The following is a 12358-nucleotide window of genomic DNA, read 5'->3' as shown; positions in this document are numbered from 1 at the left end:
ATTATATATTAATTATTAAAAAAAATTAAACGAAGGTAAAAGATATTGATGTTGAGAGATGCAGTGAGTATTTTTGTACATAGCCACTAATACACATTTTTTTGAGTAAATGTTATAAATAAATAATAAATGTATAGAGTGTGTAATGTGTCTGCATATGCATGAAGAAATCTTCACAAATTCAGAGACAAATATGAAATCCAAAAATTCAATCTAATCCGAAAAATACCAATTTGTTTATTGATATATTATAATGTACGACGCCTGATACCTACAGTTTATTAAGAACAAGAGTATATATTTGGGATTAAATGTGGCATATCCATAATCAATCATATATAGAAATAGATGAGTTTCTTTAGTGATTTTATTATTTCAGCGTAATTTTATTATTTGTTTGTTTTATTTTTAGTTTGTTATTTTTGGTCCCTTAGGGTTTTTGTTATTTCCCTATCAATCATATATTAGGTTTAGCGCTTGCTAGCCTACGCTTCCGACTGCGTCAGTTGGTATTAGAGCAGGTTTCTCCTGTTCTTTTCGTAACGTGATAAGCCATGGGAGATGAACCGGTGACGAAAGCAGAGGTTGTCGCAGTTCTTACCCCGATCCTCAATGCTTTGGCTGCGCAAATGGAGATGTTCACAACTAACCTGAATAACACCGCCAACGACATCAACAACAACAATGCCAACAAGAACAACATCAATATCAAAAACAACAAAAACAATCCGAACAGGGGAGGAGAACCAATTCCAGTTATTAGGGTTCGTAATAACAACCATACTATGGTTACGTACTAAAAATTAGAACATACCCGTGAATCTCATTTTGGAATACTATGAGCGTAGATATTACAACAAGTTGAAGGATGATTACTACAAGTTTAAAATCTCCGATTCGATATATCGTTGTCCGTTTTGTTACAACAATAAAGATTACTCCTTGACCGACCTCTTGAGACATGCTTACAGAATTGCAGGTAACTCGCGTAAGACGATTAAGGATATTGCTAAACATTCTTTTTTGATAACGTATATTCAAAGGTATCTTAATGTTAAAGTCGATGAAATATTTAGCCTCATCAATAATGAACAAACTGGAGAAAGCGGTTCATGTGTGGTCATTGAACCTACTAACAAAAGAGATATTTGGGTTGGGATATCTGGTGACCACTGTCCAGAAGGAATTACATGTGAGAGTTTAGATTGTCAAGAATCTACTGCCCACGTAGAAGGAAATCAGTTGCAGTGCTTTCAAATGAGTTAGTAGATAGGCAGTCATCATTCAGTGATGGGTGTGAAAGAAGAGATTATACTGGGCAAAATGTTGATTTGGTGGGCGGTGGCAATCAGAGATAGAGCCAATGAACATATCCAACAAAGCTTACAAATTGATGATTCTGAACATAGTAATAATCAGGTATCCAGCAAGGTACATAATGAGCAGTCTGAGCTGGGTGATATAAGTAATGATAAAAACAATTCATCAAATCAAAGTGATTATATGGAGAGCAATGCTGTTGGTGATGTGAATGGATCAGGTGCTCTAGAAGAAGCAGCCCCTCTGCTAACCTTGAGCAGCAGAGTCATGATCAGATTTTTGCCTACACATCCTGATATTCTTGATGGAGTGGATGACCTCATGCAACTTGGTTATTTAAATGAATCGTCAGTTTTATACAACCTGCAACACAGATACAACCTTGCTCTTGGTCATAAATTCAAGAGGTCATCTTGATTCATATAGGTCTTAAGCAAACACATAGGTAAATACCAAAAACAAGTATAGAAAAACATAAAAGCCACCTATCTTTAAAACTCAAATGTTTTCTTGAACTGATTTTGGAGTTGTCTATATCTCAGTTTCAATGTTTTATTTACTCATTTCCACACACTTATTTGGGTGTTGAAAACTTAAGTTTTCTCTAAGAATAAGAACATGCATGGTTTCACAATTGAAAACAAAAGCAGTATAGTTGGGCCGAACATATACCAAGTATAAAAAATTGCATTTTCTGAAACCATGTGTTCAAACTTTGACAGAACTTCAAACCTTTATTAATACTATACTCCGACAACAGAAATTTTGCTTTAGTTACGTATTCCTATTCTTAATCTGATTCGTTCTCAATGTATTGGACTGGTACGTAGGCTAGAATTTTTGGAGTGTTTTGGATTTGTTACCATGTTGGCGATTGGATTCAAATCGTTATAACGAAGATCTGAATCTGGATTCGTGTATCTGTGAGAGATTTTAATTTGTCAGTAGGTGATACTGTCTTGGTGAAGCTACAACTTTGTCACCAACACTCTACAAAATCCATAGTACAAAATCCAACAGAACTTGCAACAGTCCACTTTTTCTTTACACGAGTTTTCCACTTGAGAAGAAATAAATATGTAAATAAAGAAGATATATCAAAGCCAGAAAATAGACCTGAACTAGATTCTCAACCTTAGCCAGACATTTTTTATGTTTTTGAGTATGATTTGGAAGTAGAAGGAAGATCAACTTGGTGCTTGTGCAACAAAGGTCTCAAACCCAAAATAGGAGCAAAGTCAAAACAATGAAAGAAAACATTATCTAAATTTCAGCTTGTTGCTAAGAGCTAGTATTGAGTGATTCTATCATAAAGGTGCAAGACATATTCAGAGTTATTCAGTTATAAGTCAAAAGATAGATTTTAGTTTGTTATAGTGATATATCAAATAATTTTATAGACACAGTCTACGGCATTCAACAATCAACTAAAACTTCTTGATAATAAGACAAATTTAATTGAAAAATTTGATCCACAATTAGACCTCTCTTAGTGGAAGGTAATGAAAATCATAATTATAGTTATCACACTGCATGTGCAAATTTGTATATATAGTTACTGCTTCATTTCAAAGCTCCATAAATCAAATAAAACACCACCATATACAAGAAAACCATCATTCAAAACTCCTACCTTAGATTGGTTTGTGATCTGGCTCACTAAATATGAGCAATGAATGAAAATTGCTTAAAAGTAAATGAAGTTGATCAACAGTACATTGCAAAGATAACTATGTCAAGACAAAAAAATCAACCATTAATGCCATTATAATATCGAAATGAACATAAAAACAATCTGTTGATCCAGATAAGTGAACACGGTGTGGGAAGGTGGCAGGACCAAATATATTAAGTAAAATAATAACTATAACTATTCAAAAAAACTCATAGAAATGCAAACAATATTCATATGCTAGGCTTGGAAGCTTAGTGATATCTATGATACGATTTGTATCGAAAATCAGATTTCAGATAATCCCAATCAGTTAGAAAAATTTGATACTATCTTCTGTTATTGATGCAGAATATTGTTTGGAAAAAATTAAGTAGTAATATAGTACTATCAGTTAGAAAAATTTTAGTAACAAGTATCATATTAAAGACTAAAACAAGTTAGAACAGTTCATCAATTTTTTATTGGATAGAATCAAACATGCCATTGTCTCTTTGAATAGAAACAACAGATTCTAAACATGTCATGGGAGAAAACAAAAGAAACAATGTAGTTTTTGCTCTTGTTTCCCTTTTTTCCGAGAAAGACAAGAAAAAACGAGATACTTGAGATATAATTTGGAAACCATCAATCAACAAGGTAATGTTTTGCAGTGCCCTTCATAATTGAATGAGTGTGTTTCTTCAAGTAAAGCCCTAAGTGCATTAGATAATGATGGTTTTGGTTTTGTACGAATCAAATAGCCACTTTCATTACTCTCAACAACATTATCCTTATCCTTTAAATAAGTACTAAATATTCCATAATCCCAAATGACATGATATTTATGCGAGAAACCGTTACGCGTCTTCTTGAGAACCTGCTTTCTGTAGTATATTCTAGAAGAATATCCCTACGATCATCACCGTAAATATTGTTTTCAAAAGTTAAGGACTCTCTAAAATCTAAAAATCAAAACTGAATCACCCAAATAACCCATAAATGCGAAAGAAAACATACTATTCTTGGGAAACACACTCTTCATCGAATTCTTCACCGTTGGATGAAGAGGAAGATATATTTATCAAGTCACCATAAGATAATGAAGAATCCGTGTTTGTCAAGTCAACCAATCTGTTGAGACAACGAGATAACTACTTTTTCTTCCCGCAATTTAAACTTTCCACACCTATATAAAAGAAAACAATATTAGGGAACGATGACTAAGTAATGTCAGCTCAAATTGCAATTTGTAGGGAGATGGAATAAGCTTAAAAAACAATTTACTACTTGGTAGCTAAGGAATAGTCGAAAATTGACATTACGTAAACTGTCCATTTTTCCTCCTCCATTAACATAGAAAGAAATTTACATGCAGTTAATAACTAAAATTTGTCCCCACATAAATATATTTCCATTAATTGTCAGTGTCAAGATGTGGATAAAGGCAGTAGTTATTAGATAACAAAAAGAACAAAAATTATAACATAACCACCACACACACACACACACACACACACACACATATATATATATCAGTTGTAAAAGCAATTGATTGAGTTTTACCCCAAAAAAAAAAAACAGAGAGCAAATGATTGAGGAAATGGCATAAGCTTAAGTGAGAAAACCTATATGCCTAACAAGCCTTCCTTTCTCCAAATATAATACACGTTTTATAATTAAAATTAATTACTATGATTTTTATGGGAACGCCGAATCAGAAAAATTAAGTTATAAATTAGATTCTTACCTTGAGTGGATATTCAACACCTCAATATTGTCTCCTTTCACGGCATCCTTCAATGAGATTAGACTTGGAATATGTGGAATTACTTCAAAATATCCTTTAAAATACCTTGCAGAATACCCATGAATTCGAAAACCCTTGACTCCATATTTATTAGGCTCATAGTAAGTAAAACAATCATTTGAATGATATAACAATACGGCAGCACCCTCTTCAAAGTGTTTTACCGGAAAACACAAAACACGACCCCACGGTAAAGGATTGTACAAAGTATGAATGTGGTAAACCTTAGTCCATGATTCTCCAATGCCATATTCATTCATAACCCACATTGTAACATATTCGAAGAAGTTTGAGTCACAAATGTATAAAAATCCCTTTAATTCTCCCATGCTAATATGTATGTTACCAGACAAATAGCCATATCTATCAATTTGGTCCTGGGCATGGCTGCCAATCTCAACTGGGGGAGAGGGAAATGACTGCAACTTCTCACTTTCAAAACAAAAACACAATATAGACAATTTCCTTCCCTCAAATCTGATCCAATGTAGTGCACCATTCACACAAGTGGGATTCATAAGACATGAAAATGAAATTTGAGGATCCACATTGATATTTCTCCATGTTGGTGTTCCGAGTGTGTGTATCTCAACAAGGAACACATGCTCAAAGTCCGAGGAATTGACACGTATAACACTTCTCCTCCAAATATGTATCACTTTATATTCATTAGTTTTAGGATAGAAACCAAAACCAGCTTCTTGTCCTATTACACGAACCGTGTCATTCGGCACACGAACTGTAGTAGCTTCAGGAAGTCTTATGAATTCCCCCATGAATGGGTTGCAGATCACTATAGGGTTTCCAGTAGTTGGTTCAGACAAACATAGCAAGCCATTACATGAATTCACAATATTAAACTTATCACGATCACTGTTGCCAGCAATATAAGGGTGCTTGGATTTATTCTTTATTTTGTCACTTTTCATCCCAAGTGATTTGACATCACCACGAAGAGGAAGCCTGAATATAGGCTCAAGATTCACATGATTGTTGCTTCCAATCTCAAACTTTTCTGGATCGCACTCTAGAAGGTAGAGGGTTCTTGACACTCGTCTATAGTATCTTGTTCGAATCATGAGACTAATTGGTGATCGCTCAAAGTGTAATTTAGCAAAATGTGATTCTGAAATCATTCCTTTCCAAATTTTGCACACGCATTTACAAATGAGAAGAGACTTGATGGGAAGTTGAAGCAAAATGTGGGCGGTGAGGTGGGATGGAAGAATATCAAAATAGTGGCGACATTCATGACTTTCTGCCTCCTCAACTTTCCCTTTTCCTTTATTGCATCTTCGGCTAGCCCTAACAGGGGTGATTGAACCCTTTTTTCTTTTCATGGCTACACCAAATTTCAAAAAGGAACATAAACAAAATAAGTAAATCAAAACACACAAAGGGATTCGTATTTGATATATAGTTACCATAGAGGCCAAACGAGAAACTAAAAGGAAAACATATTCAATTCATATTAAAGACTAACTACAAGCTAACCGTAAAAAAAACATGAGAATTATTGAGAAATTAATTAAATCGGAAACGTGATGAGAGAAAAGAGGAAAGTACCTTGGGTCAGGTGGAAATTGAAGAACTACAAAAGCATGGCAGTGTGCGTTGGTAAAGAGAGACTCATCAAAATTTAATTTATTAATTAAGGAAAATTAAGTTGTGTTATTATCATGTGAGAGAGAGAAAGAGAGACCGAGTAAAATCAGTTGAGGAAAGAGGCTTAAGCGGCGTAAAAATCTGTTGAGGTGAGAGACCGAGTAAAAAACCTTGCACATTTATTTTGAATTTTTATAAATTGTTTTTAAATCATGCATAGTTATCTTAACAAACACTTTTCTTTTTTTTAAAATGATAGAATGTTTTTCTTATTTGACATAAATATCTCAAGAAATAATTTTTTTGTCTTTTTTCATTTTTTTTTGAAAGATTCTGTCTTTTATAGGGAGAGAAAATAAATGTTGGAATATTAAGATAATTTCGTAACAATTTTTTTCTACAGTCGTGTTCAAACAAATTATTTTTTTTAAATATGATTTTTTATAGTTAGGTAGCCCTAGTGGCTAGAGCTCACACAATTAAATTGTGGAGAAGTGGAGTATCCGGGGTTCGAACCCCGCCCCTGCATATAATATGCAATATCCCTACGTGATTTTTATTACGACAAACAAACACAAATTTTATTTTCCATTTGTTTTTCTTGAATTTTCGTGGATACATAATTTTTTGGTTAAATCAACAGTACGATAATTTGTTGGCCGTATGTGATCAATTGACGATAAAATTGTACTACAATTATTTGAAAATGAACTACTCTGGCTGCAATTCTTTGTCAAATATTTATTTATTATTTTCTGGAATATTTTGAAGGTAGATTGTATTGTGATGAACTTGAAAAATTAATAGTGGTTACATCTTAAAATGATTTGAGGGTTAGATAAGTTTATCAAAATGCTCTTTTATAAAACTACTTGTGCTTTGGAAAAAGGGCAAAGGATATTTTTGAAATTGAAAACCTCATGTGTTGTTTCGTTTTTAACTGAAACATATCATGAAATAGTTATAGCTTCAACAAACAAGTTTTTTCTAGTAATGTTTGAAAGATTAATCTGGTTATTTTGTGGTAGGTCACTTTTTGCTCCATACCAACAATGTTATGTTATCTGTTAAATTGTGTGAATATTATCTACCGAATGTTAGCTTTTCTACTGGTGAAACAGATGACAGATGCTCGCTGCAAAATTTGCAATGAGAAACAAGTTGACGTAATGGATATTATTTGTGCAGGACATGTTGACCGATATATGGTTTGCATATTAATGCTTTACTGATATTTAAAATTCCAAATTCCCCTACTGCACTTTTTTTGACTTCAGTTTGACTGTTTCTCTGCTTGTTCAGCTGGAATGCATCGCTTAAGGTTGTTCATGGTTTGCCTCTCGTAATGCGGTGTCTGTTCTAACTTTAGATGGATCAGATTCAAAAGGAAATGTAGGCTCATATATCCCAATGGGCAACTGGGAAATTGGATGTCGGGAAGAAGTTAGTTGGTGCCCGTGAATCTGACAAGACCAATGACATCTTTATGCCACCTTCCTTGGAAACTCAGAAATTATTTGGGAAGTTTATGAAAGATAAACAATTCAAAGCTTCAAGTTGTTCTGGCTAGGATTAGTATGAATAGAAAGTTTTATATTTTTTTGACAAATGAATGGTCATATTTAAGAAATATGATTTATTGAATATGAACAAATAAAAATTCAAAGATATGAGTGATCAATTTTTGAGAATGCACTTGTATTGGTGGATTTAAACAACGAAGTATATATGTCATCGTAATTCACTCCACTAAAATTAATCATGCAAAACTCTTATGCATATCATGGGGTTCTTGTGTGTTTCAGAATTTGCATGACTGCAAATTTAGTTATATTCATGAACAAATATTTGGATGAAAGTGGAATTTTTGTTTTGTTTCAATAACAGAGTTGATGTCTAATGACAGATTCAAAAGCATGAAGCATCGTGTGTTGGCAAACAATCGTAAATCCCCCTTGGAGTATCAGTGGCATGATTTTTTACTCTTCATCTCTATCCAATAACAAAAATGTATGACCCCATCAAGGTACTAGGGTCAAAAATAACCTTTGCAGTTTGTTCGAAATTGTCTATAGTGATGTATTTATAATTCACACATTATCAGCGCAACAAGAAAAGTAGAGAAGTGGGCACAAGATAGTTTGAACATCTTAAGTGCTTTCCAAAATATGGTTGCTGAAGTAAGAACTATAGCTCCTTTCATTATGTGGAACTATTAGTGTACAAGGAATAAATTTGTTTTTAAAGGAACTCAACAATGACTGATTTTACAGTTGCTTTGGTCACTACTTGAAAACTTGGCTTTAGTGACCGTTTATTCAGTCTCTATAGCATTAAAATCTGTCGCTAATCCACTTAACGACTGAATTTGAGACCATTATCCTTCAGTTGATAATCGGTTTGTCGCTAAATGTTGGCGGCAGAATTTGCGCCTGATCGTTAGAAACCAGCTCCCTAATGAACTCTTCCACAATAAAGCTCCCTAAACCATATAAAAGCAGATAAGCTACCCAAAGTCTTCAAAGTAAGTATATTTTCCAAAAAAGAGAAGTCATCAAGGGCTTAAGATTTTAATATGTTAAACTTATCATTTAAGATGCATAGATAACAACTCAGCAAAGCAACTTCATTGTATTAACAGAAACGAGGGTAAACTTACTTCCAAACTTGCAACTCCTGTGAAGGTCCATAACTGCACCCATTGCAGCTTTAATGCTTGACTTCTAGTGCTACCTACAATTATTTGATAAATTACAAGTTATAATGGCACGACCCTGAAATCAGTGAAAAAACTACAGCAGAGTCAACACCTCAAACTCTAACAAACTACGTCGCCATACACAAAACACCCCTCAAGTTCTATCAACCTTGGCTTTGTTAATGTACACCAAACACTTCAAAATTATGTAGAACTTTTCATGTAGATACCTGGATATAAGTGAGCAAGTCAATAGATTTTAGAAACTAATGTAATGATGAACAATGCCCCCATATCAAAGCAAAACGAACAATTTTTTCATGGACACAAAAGCACTAAAAATGGGAGAGCAAAGTGATATTTCACAAGAAAAAATTCGTCCATGTCAAAGATGCAAAAGCTTCAACATAAAGACAACCTTCACATAATGCTTGGAATTGATGCTAAAATAAGTAGTGGAGTCAAACACATGAAAATCCATCTGAGAAATGAGAATCACTTAGAAAAGCAAAAGAATTTATAAATAAAAAAACCTAACATATGCTTTAACTTTCTGCGATATCAGCTAGTTCTTAAAAAACTGAAAATATGCAAGCAGAAATCAACTAGCATGAGGGACCAAATATCACCCACATAAGCTGAAAAACTAGCTTGCCATGTATGCGAAAAGCTAGCTAAAAACAAGTACACTGAGCCAAAATACTACCATTCCGAAGTAATGAATCAGCCAGAATGAAAGCAACACCCGGTAGAAGACTAATATTCATTAGTCTGCAATGCCACAAAAACATAAAATTATGCTTTACAATATCAGCTCACAAACCAGACGTAAACCTGCACCAGTTCAACAGAATCGAACATGTGATCACAGAGATGAACCAACCTCATAAGCAAGAGAAGGACTGAATAATGAAGTCCAGTTCTAAGATATAATTACTACTTCTCATGACACATATACAACATGTGATGAGAGCACATTTAATTCACTTCAATTATACAGCTAAACTATCATGATAAAGTTCAACGCTTGCAATAGGTGGTTAACAGAAACAAAATTGGGTGACTAAAATGTGTAGAGGTTATTTTATTAAATTATATTAAAGAATTAGCAGAAAACTTAGGTTTAATCCACGCGAAAGAGAGTTTTATTATTGAAGTCAAATCAGAAGTGCTTAAGTTAAAAGGTGATATTTCATCATTCTAAACTAAAGTCAGGACTGAATTGTAGAACTAAACAAAATTGTCTTTACCAACTACATTAATTGAGAGAGCTTCCAGATTTCACACCATTCAGCGATAAATTATATTCCAAATTCAACAGTAACAAATAATTGAATTCCTTAACCATAGAAGACGAAATAGGTTGAACATAAAAAGGAGTTGTAGAGCAATATAAACAAGTGAAAAACTAAACACAAACCGATTATATTATCTAAGTTTCTTATTTTTAATGTCAAAACAGAAGTACCGTAACAGATCCAGGCCTGTGTCAGAAAAGAAAATATAAATTTAACAAATCATCCTTTATCCAAAATATAACTGCAACAACCATAATATAATCCAATAATAAAATCCAAGATAAAACAAGTTTACCACACAGTAAACATCTTTATTAGTTTCCTTTCGTTAGATACATTTTAATCACCTCTGTTAAACAAGAAACATTTGATGGCTTTTCTATTGAGGCTTACTTTCAAGCTTCAATCCTATTATTAAATGAAACAAGACATATTAAGAAATGGTTGACTTTCATATTAAGATGCAAATTAAAATTCAATTTGAATAGCAATTTAAACTGGCAAGTCATATTTATTAATCATGAAGGTGTGCATATAAGATATCAAACCACTAGTTTAAATGCTAGAAATTGTAAGTTGTAAATAATAACATGAACATCTGATATAAGTAAGGTAAATGCTAACAGTTGCTCTTCAGGCATTGTTTAAGTAACTAAAAGTGGAAACTTTTGTATAAAATGTTGTGTAATTATAACTTGTACATGTGTTTGACTTATATTTAAAAGTTTTTAAAAGTTTTTACATATATGCTGTGATGAAGTACTTGAATTGCTCATTTGCATCCTTTAGGCTTATTTTGCATCCATATTCCATTAGTGATATTTCACTAGTTTTTTCTCTTAAAGTAGAAGTTATTTTAGTGGATTTATTTTAATTTTAATTGAGGTAGGTTTGCTTTTTAGTGATAAATTATATTCAGTTATAAAGTTAACAGAAAGTTAAAGAAATTTTTGCTATCACCTAGAGCCTTAGATTGTTAAGCAATAAGCCATTTTGATAGCTTCTAAATTCTGCACACATTTTGAATTTTCAAAATTGTTTGTGCTAACTTTTGTTTGATTTCTAATTGATTTTGTGCTTGTATATGATATTTATTGTTTTTTGCTTTTTTTGTGCTTATATACGATGTTTATCACGTTACAGTTGAGCTATTCTTTTTATAGTTCATTGGCTTGTCAATTTTGTACTAAATTATGTTCTTGACAATTCTTGTGTACTTGATACATCAAAGCTTAGTTAAATGTTTTGGCTATTGCAAAAGGTTTTTTTATTTGGATTATGATTTGATTTTCTCAATGAAAGGGGTTTTGTATGGACAGATTTAACAACTACAATTTGGCAATAACAGAGGAGTTGGATTCATTCACTTCTTCTTTGCTAGTTTTTTCCAATTAGTATTGTTTTGAAGTATCTTATGCAGTTATATTGTGCTTGGACTTGGTTCTTTAGTTGTATTTTGGTTTAGAAAGTTGTTTGATGATAAACATGCCGGTTTACCTATCGAGATAAACATGTCGTTTTCTTCCACAACCCTATTCTTGGTGTACTTGAGATATAGAAAGATATTCACTGCGGCTAATTTGTTACAGGGAAATTTGATTCCATGTGGTTGGAGTGATATTACAACTGAGAAGACCAAGTCCCTGACTAATGAGGTAATAAATTTAGTTTGCTCCATTCTTATGTATGACTTAATGGTTCAGTTGAAAACAAGTGATATTATTTTCTTGTGGCTGAAAGAAAACCATTTGACAAGGATCAATTACCTCTATACATATGTTGTCAAGGACAAGCTTAGTACAATGAACATAGAGGAAAGTTAGAGTAAGGAAATAGCATAAACAACTCCTTGGAGGCAAACAATTGGGGTATGCATCTTGGTATATACCTCTTACAGTTAGGGAACTTGAAAATATGGCAACTAGCCATAAGATGTTGCAGCCATAGACATGTTTTGGATTTCCTCATCACTATAG

At 33.0% G+C, this 12358-nt stretch overlaps 1 pseudogene across 1 annotated transcript; it reads right to left on the bottom strand.

Annotated features, from left to right (window-relative positions):
• Positions 1 to 3711: 3711 nt before the first annotated feature.
• LOC146915722 (F-box/kelch-repeat protein At3g06240-like) lies at positions 3712 to 6700 on the bottom strand (annotated as a pseudogene). The gene is made up of 3 exons (XR_015014726.1): positions 6348 to 6700; positions 4722 to 6123; positions 3712 to 4160 (listed from the first exon to the last, which is right to left on the bottom strand). The product of XR_015014726.1 is annotated as an F-box/kelch-repeat protein At3g06240-like (transcript).
• Positions 6701 to 12358: the final 5658 nt, after the last annotated feature.

This window comes from Medicago sativa, chromosome 6, assembly GCF_051527215.1.
Source record: "Medicago sativa cultivar Bolivia chromosome 6, Bolivia_mono, whole genome shotgun sequence".
NCBI classification, from domain to species: Eukaryota; Viridiplantae; Streptophyta; class Magnoliopsida; order Fabales; family Fabaceae; genus Medicago; species Medicago sativa.
Note: the sequence above shows the minus strand (reverse complement) of the source record. Positions and strands in the feature narration are given on the sequence as shown.